Genomic DNA, 15963 nt, shown 5'->3' with positions numbered 1-15963 from the left:
TTTCGTTCACCTGGAAAAGCCTAAAAGTTTATGCCTTCCCACCTCTGCCTCTCCTTTCAAAGGTACTCCTAAAAGCCAGACAAGAAAAAACACAGATGATTCTGATTGCTCCAGCCTGGCCATGCCAGCATTGGTACCCAATCTTAAAGAACTTAGCTCAAGGCCTACCTTGGATTTTGCCTCAAATTCCACACCTACTGACTCAGCAAAACAATCAGATCCTGCACAGTCAGCTCAAAACCTTAAACCTGGCTGCATGGCAGATTCATTAGCCAAACAGACAACACCTCTCTCTAAAGCTGTTATGGATGTCATTTTGGAGGCCAGGAGGCTTAGCACCAGGAAATCTTATTCAGAAAAGTGGAAAAGATTCTGTGCCTGGAACCAGGCTCAAAGCCTTGACCATCTTGTCCCTAACATTCCTCAGATACTGCAATATTTAACTGAGATGCTGGACAAAGGACTATCCTTCTTATCCATTAAGATCCACGCCTCTGCCATCTCGGCTCATTACAACACAGATCCTCCTATTTTCTCTCATCCATTGCTAAATTAGTACCTCAGAGGGGCTAAAAACATAAGACCGCCCCAGAGAGCACCAACACCTACTTGGGACCTCAATTTTGTCTTGGAAAAGCTCACTTTACCTCCTTTTGAGCCAGCCAATTCAGCAGAAATAAAATATGTATCATGGAAAACTGCTCTGCTCCTGGCAATAACCTCAGCATGAAGAGTCGCAGAACTACAAGCACTAATGGCAGTGGAACCTTTCATCATTTTTCACCAGGACAGGTTTTCTTTAAGAACAAACCCTTCTTTTACGCCTAAGGTGGTCTCTAGTGTGGCTCTTAACCAATTTATTCACTTGCCAACTTTTTATCCAAATCCCCAGAATAAAGGGGAGAGACTTCTACACTCCTTGGACATACACAGGCAATTATGCTTCTCCTTGGACAAAACAAAAGCTTTCAGAAAAACTGAACAATTGTTTGTATTATATGCTGCAGGATCACAGGGAAAGGCTATTTCAAAGCAGACCATTTCAAAGTGGATAGGACACTGTATCTGGTTCTGCTACACACAGTATGGGAAACCTGTACGTAGTAACATTAGACCACATTCCACCAGGGCAACTGCCACTTCTACTGCCTTCCTTAGAGGAGTACCTACCAAAGACATTTTGGAAGCTGCAACTTGGAGTTCAGTGCACACCTTTACCAAGCATTACCACTTGCCTCTTTATTCTAGATCCAGAGCTGGCTTTGCCACTTCAGTGCTGCAGGGCCTCATAGCCACACCAAATCCTCTATAGAACCAGCCACCCTGACTCAGCTTTGGGATTCAACCCAAGTGTAATGACTGCAGCAGTGAAACACGATGAACATAGTACAGTTTTGTACCTACCATAAATGTAGATGTTCGAGTGTCTTCACTGCTGCAGTCCTAGTTACCCACCCGCCATCCCCTCTTTCTTAGCTGGGTCTTCTCTGTACCTTTCTACACTCTACTACCTATGTGGTGTATTTGCTGGTTAATGAAGGTTTTGTTTTTACCTTATTGCATGTTTTGTAAGCAGTATGTATTGCCTATCTTTTTGGGGGCACCTGACATCTGGGGCAAGAAAAACTGAAGAAAATGGCGTTGGCTGCTTCTTCTATACCCCTGATGCACTGACGTCAGGGAGGAGGCGACAGCAACCGACGTCGGACCAAGACTTTGGAACTCTGGCCGACTGCGGGACCACCTGACGGCAGGATAACCCAAGTGTAATGACTGCAACAGTGAAGACACTCTAACATCCACATTTATGGTAGGTACAAAACTGTACTTTTCTACTCAAGACTTTTCCTGGTACCCAGAAAAGACAACTCATGGCATCCTATCCTGTCATGTCAAGCAGGGCACCTCTTTGGCCCTCTTCAAAAGGAACCTTGATGATTGGATGGGAGAAAGGAAATTCACCCCGGGGATCACGTCAGTCACCCTGCTAGATGGGTCCAGGGAAGTAAATAGTGTGGGAAGAAATAACCAGGGAATTGTTATGGCTAGGCTTGTATAGGCCCTATGAACCTTTCTATCTTAAACACCTTTTTTGGTGATTCCAGAATTCAAGATGCTAACTCTTCACTAGTTACTTCCTGTGCTAGGCAAAGATGCCTGGTTGGCAACACTGGATTTAAAGGAAGCCTACCTGCACATCCCAATCAGGGAATCTTGCAGAAGATACCTACGCTTAAAAGCAGGCTACATGCACCGTCAGTTCTCTGCACTGCCCTTTGGCTTATCTACTGCGCCCAGGGTATTCACAAAGTGCCTAGCTCCAGTCATTGCATTTTACAGGCAAAGAAATATTCAAATATACCCATACCTGGACGATTATCTAATTCAGGCAGAAAGCCAGGACATACTTTTGAATCATCTGGCTTTTGTACAAAATGTGCTAATTTGTCTGGGGTACACCATAAATGAAAAGAAATCACATCTGGTACCCTGTCAACAAATTATATTCCTGGGAGCATGCTTGAACACAACTTCCCAGATGGCTTTCCTCACATCAGAGAAACAAATTCATTTGACAACTTACTTCAAACTAATGGCCACAAAAACCCTGCTATCTGCAAGGCAAATACTGCAAGCCTTGGGGTTCATGGCCTCATGCATTCTACTAATTCCATATGCAAGACTGCATATGAGGAAACTACAGTGGTATCTAAAAAGCCTATGGTGCCAGCATTCCCAGGATCTAGAAACAATGATTCCTATCATACCTTGCCTACAGTTAGAGTTCCTTTGGTGGGCAGAGGCCTGGCACCAAAACAAGGGACTACCATTCACTCTACCCCCTACCGCCCAAACCCTAACAACAGATGCATCAGACTATGCATGAGGGGGCTCACCTGGCAGGGAAGTGCATTCAGGGCAAATGGAACCCAAGTCAAATGCACATGCATATCAATCAAAAAGAAATGTTAGCTGTACAGAATGCTCTGACAGCCTTCAAGGACCACATTCTTCCAGGCAATTAATGATAAAGACGGACAACACCACTGTTATGCGGTACATAAACAAGCAGAGGGGTACCCATTCTTACCCCCTCTGCAGACTAGCCATGGCTCTGTGGAACACAGCCTTGAGCTACCAAGTGCATCTACAGGCTCAGTTCCTGGCAGGAAAACTAAATACACTGGCAGACGAACTAAGCAGAAATCTCATGGACGCACACGAGTGGAAACTGGAACCAAAGACTTTCAACATATTGATAAACAAATGGGGGAGCCCAGATATAGACCTGTTTGCCTCCCCCAGAACTACCAATTGGACAAATTCTGCACAAGGACTCCCCACAAACAAGCTTGGAAAGTGGATGCTCTGTCCTTCAGCTGGAAAAATCTATCAGTTTATGCCTTTCCTCCTCTGCCTCTCCTCTCCAGAGTACTACTAAAGATCAACCAGGGCAAACCAAGGACGATACTGATTGCACCAGACTGGCCATGCCAAACCTGGTACCCCTTCTTGCGCAGTTTGTCACTGCTGGCTCCATGGCACCTGCCTCAGACCCCTACCTTGCTGTCACAGCAGGAGAGCCAGATTCTGCACCCTCAGCTTCAAACCCTGAACCTGGCAGCCTGGCTAATTACCTAATCTCTCCGTTACCATCCCTCCGTAAACAAATGTTGGATGTCATTTTGGAGGCAAGGAGGCCTAGTACTAGAAAATCTTATGCTGAAAATGGAAAAGATTCTGTGCCTGGAACCAAACTCAAGGGATTTGCCACAGCACCACCCAATTTACCTCAGATTCTTCAAAACTTAACTGAGATGTTTCACAAGGGCTTTTCTTTTTTCTCCATCAAAATTCACGCCTCAGCCATTTCAGCTCATTACAACACAGAACCACCCCTCTTCTCTCATCCACTGCTCAAGCAGATCCTCAGAGGGGCCAAAAAACTTAAGACCACCCAGGAGAACCCCAACTCCAGCCTGGGACCTTAACTTTGTATTGGAAAAACTCAGTCTTCCTCCTTTTGAGCCAGCTGCAAGTGTCAAGTTAAAATTCCTTTCTTGGAAAACAGCCTTCCTTTTAGCAATCACTTCAGCAAGAAGGGTATCTGAATTACAGGCCCTTATGGCAGTGGAGCCTTTCATCATCTTTCATGCGGACAGGGAGTCCCTCAGGACCAGTCCCTCCTTCATGCCCAAGGTGTTATCCAGTGTGGCTCTTAATCAGTCCATTAATTTGCCAACCTTCTTTTCTAATCCACAGAACAAAGAGGAGTTGATACTGCACTCCTTAGATGTGCACAGACAACTTAGATTTTACTTGGACAGAACTAAACCAAAAAGGAAGTCTGAACAACTGCTGGTGGCATTTGCTGCAGGGGCAGAGGGGAAGGCTATTTCAAAGCAAACCATTTCTAAATGGATAGGCCATTGCATTAATTTCTGCTATAAGCACCATGGAAAACCTATCCCACAGGGGATTAGACCCCATTCAACCAGGGCTGCATCTACCTCTACAGCCTTTCTCAGAGGTGTCCCTACCAGGGACATCCTAGAAGCTGCTACCTGGAGTTCTGTACATACTTTCACCAAGCATTACCATTTACCAATTTTCTCTAAATCCAGAACTGGCTTTGCCACTGCAGTCTTGTAGGGCCTTATAGCTGGTCATAATGCTATCTAAATTCCTCCTGCCATCCTTAGCTTTGGGAATCTACCCAAATGTGATGACTGCATCAGTGAAACACGAAGAACATAGTACAGTTGTGTACACTTACCATAAATGTTGATGTTCGAGTGTATTCACTGTTGCAGTCCTGGTTACCCTCCCTCCATCCCCCTGACTTCTTTTGGCTATACCTCTACTCTCCTTTACTATGCTTAAAAGCTTTCTGATGTATTTGCTTTTTGTTGGAGGTATAACCTTGTAGATATATATTTAATTGCTTCCCATTAGGGGGCACCTGACATCTGGGGCAAGAAAAAAACTGATGTAATGGCATCGACTGCATGCTTTATACCCCTGACTACCTGACGTCACAGAAGATGAGACAGCAACCGACGCAGGACCCAAGACTTTGATAATCAGGCCGACTGAGGGCTACTGCAAGCAGATAACCCAAATGTGATGACTGCAACAGTGAATACACTTGAACATCTACATTTATGGTAAGTGTACACAACTGTAATTTTCTGCCCCCACTCAAGTATTGCAGGATTACGTCCATTAGTCTGAAGAATTTTAGAGGTATGACACCCTACAACCCCCACATACACACACACACACACACACACACACACACACACACACACACACACACATTCACATATTCAAGCACACACACAGCCCCCCCAACCCAGTTGCTGTAACATATACATATATACACACACACACACACACACACACCTTGAAATAGAATTATATTGAGACCTATACACTCACATCACACACACACACACACACACACACACACACACACACACACACACACACACACACACACACACACACACACACACACACACACACACACACACACACACACACACACACACACACACACACACCTTGAGTTAGACACACTCACATACGCGCACACACACACACACACACACACACACACACACACACACACACACACACACACACACACACACACACACACACACACACACACACACACACACACACGCTCATATGAAACCACTTATTCCTCTGGATACACTCACACATAAACCACACACATATTCACAGACACACCCCAACACTACCTGTTCACTAAACTCTCTAGCATTTAACTCTAACATGATCATATCCATTGAAAGTAATAGGCAATCATTAACTTTTGCCCATTTTCAGTAGTACAAGTGACTCAGCTGACTTAATGGCTTGGTTGCACAAGTACCTTGCTGCAGGCATTTCAGGGGATGGCACATGACTAAGTACCATATGCTGCTCCCCTGGAATGCCTCATTAGCATTTGCGGTAGACCACCCCAGAGATAGCCCACCACAATGCTGCACCTCTTCATGTTACAGCACTGCAGTAGGGATGTCTCTGAATTGGAAATGGTGACTGCAATGGGTAAAACCAACTTACCCTTGTGGTAACCTTTCTGAATCAACCCTACAGTGTTTTAACATGGATGTGTATGTAAACCTACATATAAAGTGTTAACATTTAATACTGTGTATAGTACTGTCAAGGGATGTCTGTCAATGTGTATGTCGGACTAGGGTAATTCTGATGGTGCGTACCTGAGTCATAACTGAAAAGAGCCTGTGCAAGTCATCTTCCCTACCTTATTAACATGCATAAGTAAAATAAAATAGAATAAATAAATAAAGAAACAAATAAGCAGGCAAATTATAAAACATATGATCTTGAGTTAATCCAATCTCACCCGTACTGTATTAGAACAGTTTTGCCTCACTTAGCTTATTACCAATGTAACAGTATGTTAGTGACTATGGTTTTGACAGGACCTCAGTTACTTCCTACTGTATTTGTGACTTTTCTCTACTGTGCCATACAGACAAATGGGTATTTTTCTAGTGTGCCTACCCATTATGCAAAAACAAACAAGCAACAGCACCATATAAGAATGGTAGAGCTGAGGTAAAATGAGGAGACCATACCTGATATATATTTTTCTGTCTCAAAAAGAGTGTTGATAAAAGTTGGTGCCTTTTTCTTTGGTTTAATGTCTGAAGATTTAAGTTGCAGGAATATTACTTTTCAGTAAGAAGCAAACATACTTTTAAGATGCATACATCTATCTGCCATGCCATTGTAGAATAGCTGTAGGTTAGCAAGGACTGTAGTTTTCTTACTAAGTTATTTGGCAGTACTACACACATCTTTGTCTTGTATGATGGCTTTATTCTGAGTTAATTATTGCTTTTGGTTTGTGGAGCTAAGTGTAGAACCATAATCATATGATTTATATGTGTATATGCCTTTTGATAATTCTGTTTGAAGTTTTCTTGGCTTGAAGATTTTTATTCCAATGTGAAAACTGTTAGAAATGTGCACGTGAAGTTTAAATCTGGCGACTTGGTGTGCTACAAAGCTGACATTTGATAAAGACAGACATACCCAGCCATTGTCATACTAAAATAATAACTTGCCAGTTAAATGAATAATGGTGAGCATCTAATTTAAAAAGTAAATGGCTGATAAATTTGTTGAGGTTGAAAGGCTTAGTTGTCTCAGTCTGAACACCCAGGTGATCAGTCGGTCACTCGGTTAATTAATGTAGTATAACCAGAGACACTGATTGAAGTACAGAAGTAGATTTGCGTCTGCACTCATGGCAGCTTTACTTCAGTGCTATCACATGAGATGAATTGCTTTGGAGGTTTCATCTTCTGACATACAAATATTTAGACTGACTCAAACAGATGTAATGGAGCGAGTTATGTGGCACACTGTTGAGAGCTGGCAGAGAGGTGATTGTTTTTGCAAGGTCTGAGTTTTAAGAAAAGCTTGTTTGAAACTGGTAAAAAAATGTTAGGACAGCCATTATTAGACATGTCTCTTAAAAAACAAGAAGACACAGACCTAGCTTAAGTTCAGCAACTGACAGTGAGATATGAAGAGCTATACCATGGAACTGACTACAAATTAGCTGTTTTACCATTGACATATGTTCACCTCCTTTAAGGGACAACTATAGCCAGAAATTGGCAAACAAACATTCTTTTTCTCTTATTTATGTCTTTTATATAGTATTGTAGTCACAGCATCACTCATAAGTTTTTGGTTTTGGAAGTATTCTGATTATTTAGGTTTTTGTTAACCACAGCTGTCCAGCTACATGGAGCCCAATTTCACTGATGACCCAGAAATGAAAATTCCAGCAAAAAATACCAAAACACTTGATAGTGAAACTTAACCACAGGATTAAATAAATAAAACTGAACACTTGTTTGTATTCTTCGTCTTTTTCTCACTGTTACAATGAAACATTGATGTTCTTCGTGTTTCACTGTTGCAGTCATTACATTTGAGTTATCTGCTTGCAGGTTGCCCTCAGTCGGCCTGATTAACAAAGTCTTGGGTCCTGCTTCGGTTGCTGTCCCTTCTTCCATGACGTCAGGTCGTCAGGGGTATAAAACATGCAGCCAACGCCATTACATCAGTCTTTCTTGCCGTGCAGTGCCCGAAGCAAAAGCAGTTCGCAAGTGCTGGTCGGCCGACTCCTGAAATTTTCGTTTTCGAGTTTCAGAACCAAAGTCTTCAACTAAAGCTAAGTACCCCATTGGGGAAACTTTTTCTTGCTCCTTACCGATGCCAGTAAAAGTTAATAATTGCATTACTTGTGGAAAGCAAATGCCTCATAAAGATTTTCATTCGTACTGTATTCCTTGCCTAGGCCCTGACCACGACGTACCTTGCTGTTGGTTTTGTGTTTTATTTAATCAGCGCACTATCCGTCGTCGGAATATTTTCGTCTCTGAATATTGTGGTTCTCGGTTTAATTATCCAGAAATGTCATCGGTTAGCCATCCGACTACCGGGATTCTGAAAAAACGCAAAGATAAAGACAGAGACAGGCCGCTGAGGTCCAAAACAGCCGATGATGCTTCCCCTAAGCCAGTCGCCAGTTCGCTGGTACTCAGTGAGGCGCTTTCGCAGCCCCTGATACCCGCTACTTTTGATTCGCAGGCCTCTACTGAGACCCATTCATAGTCCAATATGCCACGAGATGTTTCAACTATGGAACCAGCGGATGTCTCTACCTTGGATGGGTCCGGAGCCGCTATGCAGGCACCGGCTTCTGAGGATGTATTCAGGCCTACGGACTTGCATATTAAACCGCCGCCTCCTTCTTTACTTAGGCCTAAATATCGATTCATGCCTAAAACACTGATGCCCAGGCCACATGCTCAGGCCTCTATGCCTAAAAAACAAATGATAAGAATGGCTGAAGATCTAATAACTCTAATCAGGGGTAGTCAACCCCCCCCCCTTCTAAGAAGCCTAGGACTTAAGTTGATTATGAATCTTCTGATCAGGATTCTGTTTTTTTCTGATTCTTCTGATTATCTGGATTTGCCCTTATCTACTTATGAATATTTTGATGCAGAGGACTCTATTCCGTCTACTTCCCCTCCTGAGGATTTTTCTTTTGAGGAAACCTTACATACTCTAAGGGAGCATTTCCACTGGGAAAGCCAGGATTTTTCTGATTCAAAAAAGAGGCTTAGGGATTTCCTTCTCCTACCTCAGCATAGGCCTTTAGCTATTCCTCCTGTACTAGACATTGTTGATTATGCTTTTTCAGAATCTAGTTTGACCCCTGATTCCCTGCCTCCTGCTCCCAGAAAACCTGACAGATACTGCAGGGTCCCTGAGTCCCACAAGTTTCTTTTTAAAAATCCTATTGCAGATCCAGAGACAATTTCACAGGGGCCCAAGGGCATTAAGGCTTCTTCTGCTAAAAATCCTACCCCTGCTGATAGAGACCCCAGGGCACTGGATAGATGAGGTAAGAAGGTTTACACTTCTGCAACCTTGGCCATTAGGACTTTAAACTGCCAGTTTCATATGTTAAAGTATCAGCAACAGGTTATTGGACTGCTTAAACAGAAAATTATGTTGATTCCTGACTGTGTGGAAAATAAAGAATTACAGGATTTAATGCATTCTGCTGACTAAGTTGGAAAACATACTTTGCAATGTTGTTTTCTGATTCATTAGAGGCCTCTTGCAGGGCTGCTTTTACTGGGTCTGTGCTCAGAAGGCATGCTTGGCTTAAGGAGCAATCTTTTCCTGATCATGTTAAAGCTAAATTGTTGGATGCTCCTTTAAATCAGGACCGCCTGTTTGGCAACAAGGCTGAGGAAGTTCTTAAAAAGGTGGAAGATAAAGCTAAATCTATGCAAATTGTTAAAGATTTTTTACAAGTTCAGCCTCCTAGATTTAGTAGGCACTGGCCCTCTAAGAATTGGTCCTTTCCAGCCCCTTCCAGGTCTTCTCAAGCCAAACCCAGACACGGCAAAAACCCCAGGTTTCAGTCCCAGGGGACACACAAAACTAAGCAGTGGGGGGCCTCCACTTCCAAGTCTGGGAATAATAAGACTCCCCCCTATGGTAAACTGTCTCAATGACTTCCTTTTAAAATTTCCAAGCACTTATCAACTGATTGACTCTTTGTGTGGAAAGACTGCTCTTCATGCAAAGAAGTGGGAACTCATTACCCAGGACAAATGGGTTTTAAATATAGTGTCCCAGAGATACAGATTTCACTTCCACACGTTGCCAACACCAAGCGGGTGGCCGGACCTACCCCCAGATCAGTGGGCAGAGGTCCAAAAACAAGTACTTTCTCTCTTAAGCATGGGGGCTGTTCAGCTGGTACCAGAAGAGGAAAAGGGACAAGGTTTCTACTCGAGACTTTTCCTGGAACCCAGAAAAGACAATTCATGGTGTCCTATCCTGGACCTGTCTACTCTAAACACCTTTTTGGAGATTCCAAAATTCAAGATGCTGACTCTTCACCAATTACTTCCTATGCTAGGAAAAGATGCCTGGTTGGCAACAGTAGATTTAGAAGAAGCATACCTGCACATCCCAATCAGGGAATCTTGCAGAAGATACATACGCTTCAAAGCAGGCTACACGCACTATCAGTTCTCTGCATTGCCCTTTGGCTTATCTACTGCACCCAGGGTATTCACAAAGTGCCTAGCTCCAGTTATTGCATTTTGTAGGCAAAGAAGTATTCAAATATACCCATACCTGGACGATTGTCTAATTCAGGCAGAAAGCCAGGACATACTTTTGAATCATCTGGCCTTTGTACAAAGGGTTCTAACTTGTCTGGGGTACACCATAAACGAAAAGAAATCACAACTGGTAACCTGTCAACAAATTATATTCCTGGGAGCAAGCTTGAATACAACTTCCCAGATGGCTTACCTCACGCCAGAGAAACAAATTCATTTGACAACCTACTTCAAACAAGTGTTCACAAAAACCCTGCTATCTGCAAGACATATACTGCAAGCCTTGGGGTTCATGGCCTCCTGCATTCTTCTAATTCCATATGCAAGACTGCATATGAGGAAACTACAGTGGTATCTAAAATGCCTGTGTTGTCAACATTCTCAAGACCTGGAAACAATGATTCCTATCATACCTTGCCTACACCTAGAGTTCCTTTGGTGAGCAGAAGCCTGCCACCAAAACAAGGGACCAACTTACACACTACCCCCTGCCGCCCAAACCCTAACAACAAATGCATCAGACTATGCATGGGGGGGTTCACCTGGCAGGGAAGTGCATTCAGGGCAAATGGAACCCAAGTCAAATACACCTGCATATCAATCAAAAAGAAATGTTAGCTGTACAGAATGCTCTGACAGCCTTCAAGGACCACATTCTTCCAGGACAACTAATGGTAAAGATGGACAACAGCACTGTTATGTGGTACATAAACAAGCAGGGGGGTACACATTCTTACCCCCTCTGCAGACTAGCCATGGCATTGTGGAACACAGCCTTGAGCTACCAAGTGCACCTACAAGTTCAATTCCTGCCATGAAAATTAAATTCACTGGCAGCTGGACTAAGCGGAAACCTCATGGACCTACATGAGTGGAAACTGGAACCAAGGATTTTCAACATGTTGACAAGCAAATGGAGGAGCCCAAATGTAGACCTGTTTGCCTCTCCCCAGAACTACCAAATGGACAAATTTTGCACAAGGACTCCCCACAAACAAGCCTGGAATGTGGATGCTCTGCCCTTCAGCTAGAAAAACCTATCACTCTATGCCTTCCCCCTCTGCCTCTGCTCTCCAAAGTACTACTAAAAATCAAACAGGACAAACCAAGGATGATTTTGATTGCTCCAGACTGGCCACGCCAACACTGGTACCCCCTCCTATGCAGTGTGTCACAGTTATCTCCATGTCACCTGCCTCAGACTCCTTCCCTACTGTCTCAGCAGGAGAACCAGATTCTGCACCCTCAGCTTCTAACACTGAACCTTGCAGCCTGGCTAATTACTTAATCTCTCCTTTACCATCCCTCAGCAAACCTGTGATGGATATCATTTTGGAGACAAGGAGGACTAGTACTAGAAAATCTTATGCTGAAAAATGGAAAAGATTCTGTGCCTGGAACCAGTCTCAAGGGATGAGCACAGCAGCCCCCAATTTACCTCTGATTTTACAATACTTAACTGAGATGCTTCACAAGGGGCTGTCTTTTTCCTCCATTAAAATCCACGCCTCAGCCATTTCAGCTCATTATAACACAGAACCTCCCCTCTTCTCTCATCCACTGCTCAAGCAGTTCCTCAGAGGAGCCAAAAATTTGAGACCACCCAGGAGAGCTTTAACCCCAGCCTGAGACCTTAACTTTGTCTTGGAGAAACTCACTCTACCTCCTTTCGAGCCAGCTGCTACTGCAGACTTAAAATTTCTTTCTTGGAAAACAGCTTTCTTTTTAGCAATCACTTCAGCTAGAAGGGTATCTGAATTACAGGCCCTTATGGCAGTGGAGCCTTTCATCATCTTTCATGCGGACAGGGTGTCCCTCAGAACCAATCCATCCTTCATGCCCAAGGTGGTATCTACTGTGGCTCTTAATCAGTCCATTCATTTGCCAGCCTTCTTTCCCAATCCACAGAATAAAGATGAACAGATACTGCATTCCTTAGATATGCACAAACAACTTAGATTCTACTTGGACAGGACTAAACCTCAAAGGAAATCTGAACAACTGCTGGTGGCATTTCCTGCAGGAGCAGAGGGGAAGGCTATTTCAAAGCAAACCATTTCTAAATGGATAAGCCATTGCATTAATTTCTGCTATAAGCACCATGGAAAACCTATCCCCAGAGGATCAGACCTCACTCCACCAGGGCTGCATCTTCCTCTACAACCTTTCTCAGAGGCGTCCCTACCAGGGACATCCTAGAAGCTGCTACCTGGGGTTCTGTACATACTTTCACCAAGCGTTATCATTTGCCAATTTTCTCTAAATCCAGAGCTGGCTTTACCACTGCAGTCTTACAGGGTCTTATAGCTGGCCCTAATGCTATCTAAATTCCTCCTCCCAACCATAGGTTCATAGGTTCATAGGTTGGTACTAGGCTATCGGCCCTAGGGCCTATGCAAGCCTAGCCATAACAATTCCCTGGATATTTCTTCCCACAATATTTACTTCCCTAGGCCCCTGTCTAGCAAGGCGACTGACATTATCCCCGGGGTGAATTTCCTATCTCCCATCCAATCATCAAGGTTCCTTTTGAAGAGGGCCAATGAAGCGCTCTGCTTGATGTGTATGGGCAGCCTATTCCAGATTATGGGGAGTCCCTGGGTCAGGAACCTATTCCTCCAGCATGTTTTGTTCATTGTGATGACAAGGTTTAGATCCCTGGAGCGTGTGGCTCTGAGGGATTGGGATTTCTTTAAGTGGAGCATGTCCAACAGCTCAGGATTTGACATGGTCTTGTATGTTAAGCACTGATCGCCTCTGAGTAGACGATATGCCACAGAGTACAGCTAGAGTTTTTTTAGACGGTCAGTATATGGCATCTGCTTTAGGCCTGTGATTCTTTTAGTGAGGTATTTCTGTGGCCTTTCCAGCTGTTGCAGATGTCTTGTGAGGTACATACCAAACGGGGCATTATACTCTATAATGGGTCTAATGAGGGATGAGTACAGTGGGACAATGACCTCCTTTTTTCTGGATGAAAAGCCCTTAGTGATGAGGTGTGCCACATAGAAGGATTTCCTGACTGTTGTGGCAATGTGGTTATCGAAAGTGAGACCACTGTCCACCTGTGTCCCTAAGTCTCTCATCACACTTTCGATGTTTAGTGTCCTGCCACCTATGTGGTAATTCATGGGTATATGTTTTTTTCCAAAGGGGATAACTATACATTTCTTGGCATTAAGCTAGAGCCCATGGCTCTGGCACCAGGCATCTGTTTCTGTAAGGCCCTTTTGTAGAATATCAACATCATTTGGGGATTCAATAATGGCTCCCAGTTTGCAGTCATCTGCAAACTTTGTTAGCCAGAGTCCCTTAGTGTTGACCTGTACTTCAGAGAAGTAGATGCCAAACAAGAGTGGTCCCAGTGAACCCTGAGGTACTCCACTTGTCATTTGTCTGGAGCTGGATTTGGAGTCGGCTACGTTTACAGTCTGGTTTTTGTCAGTAAGCCAGTTAGCAACCCATCGAGTGACATAGGGATTTATGCCCAGCTTAGTAAGTTTATCTATGATTCCAGAGTGGGGGATGGTGTCAAAGGCCATGGCGAGGTCCAGATAGGCTGTGTGGACTGCCTTACCCTCGTCCACAGCTCTGGAGACTGATTCAAAGAAGTCAATCAGATTCAGGAGACAAGATCGGCCCTTCACAAACCCAAACTGGGTGGGGTCCAGTGTTTGAAGGTTGCCAATGTCTTTGTTTATAAGTTCCATGATAATGCATTCCATGCCCTTGCAAATCAGGCTTGTCAGACTGATGGGACGGTAGTTCCCGGGATCCAAGGTGGACCCTCCCTTGTGGAGCGGGATAACTGTAGCTGTGCGCCACTCAGTGGGCATGAAGCCTGAGGTGAGGCTATGATTAAGCATGACACTTAGGTGAGGTGCCAGTTCATTTTGTAGTTCATGTAGTACACAGCCTGGGATGTCATCTGGTCCCATGGATGCTGTATCCTTAGCTTTGGAGAGTGCGGTTTCTACCTGTGTGGCCCTGATTATCGGAATTTGGCAATCTTTTGGTATTGAGATGGGCCCTTTAGGGGGTGAGAGGAGGGGTGAAGTTGGCACAAAATCGATCTGCCAGGATATTGGCAATATCCTTGGGATCAGTATATTTAATGCCATTCTGTTGTAACTCAGAACAGATCTGAGCATTGCCATTTAGATTCTTGACATAACTATAGAATGCCTTGTGGTTGTCTTTGGAATCTTTGGCAATTTTATTTTCGTAACTAGCTTTTGAGGATTTTATGAGGGATCTCAGCTTCTTACTGAGGCTGGTGAGGGAGTTTTTTTGCATCCTGGGATTTTCCTCTTTTTTGCAACAGTTTCATCCTTATGTTGTATAGTTTGTTTATAGCAGGGGACCACCAGATTGGCTTCCTTTTTTTGGAGAAGAGCATCTTGGTTCCATTTGGGATGGCACGGTTCATGCACGAGTGGATGTGCTCGTACAGTACCTTAGTGTAGGATTCTGCAGTCGAACTTCCAGATCCCATCTGCGTGGGTGTTGTGAAGTTTGTCACTTCTGACTTCAGTAGCTTGAAGTTGGCTTTGGAGAAGTTTTTTAAGGAGGTTTCCTTACTGGGGGGTGGGATGTTGATGTCAAGGGTGATTAGTTTATGGTCAGACCTGACCAATGAGGGGGTGACTGCTGGTTTGGAGCATTTATTTCCCATGTTGGTAATGACCAGGCCTAGGATATTGGAGCCCTTGGTGGGACAATGGATTAGTTGATCCAGGGCATTGGAATTTATGAATTACAAGAACCGTTGGGAAAAGGAGTTGGTACCTGAGTAGTTTTCCCAATTAATGGCAGGGTAGTTGAAATCACCCAGTATTAGGGTGTTTGATTGTATCTTAATATTTTCCAGTATGTTTAGAAAGGTGTAGTGAGAATCTTGGGGCATGGTTGGGGATCTGTAGCAAGCTACAATTTGGATTGCAGTCTTACCTAGTGTTAGTTGCACCTGGAGAATTTCAGATGCATAGTGTTGGGCAACTAGCCTGGAGGTGTGAGCTTTGGGAATCTACCCAAATGTAATGACTGCAATAGTGAAACACGAAGAACATAGTACAGTTGTGTACACTTACCGTAAATGTAGATGTTCGAGTGTTTTCACTGTTGCAGTCCTGGTTACCCTCCCTCCAGCCCCCTAATGTCTTTTGGCTGTACCTCTTCTTTCCTTTACTGTTTTTTTGTTTTTTAAAGCTTTGGGTGATTGGGCTTTTTG

The 15963-nt window shown here is 43.9% G+C and overlaps 1 protein-coding gene across 1 annotated transcript in view; it reads left to right on the top strand.

The window, feature by feature from the left end:
- Window positions 1-15963, top strand: part of LAMB1 (laminin subunit beta 1) — a 1172470-nt gene that overhangs the window by 228841 nt on the left and 927666 nt on the right. The window lies entirely within an intron of this gene.

This window comes from Protopterus annectens, chromosome 11.part0 (genome assembly GCF_019279795.1).
Source record: "Protopterus annectens isolate FY-2018-M chromosome 11.part0, PAN1.0, whole genome shotgun sequence".
In the NCBI taxonomy this organism is placed as follows: Eukaryota; Metazoa; Chordata; order Ceratodontiformes; family Protopteridae; genus Protopterus; species Protopterus annectens.
Note: the sequence above shows the minus strand (reverse complement) of the source record. Positions and strands in the feature narration are given on the sequence as shown.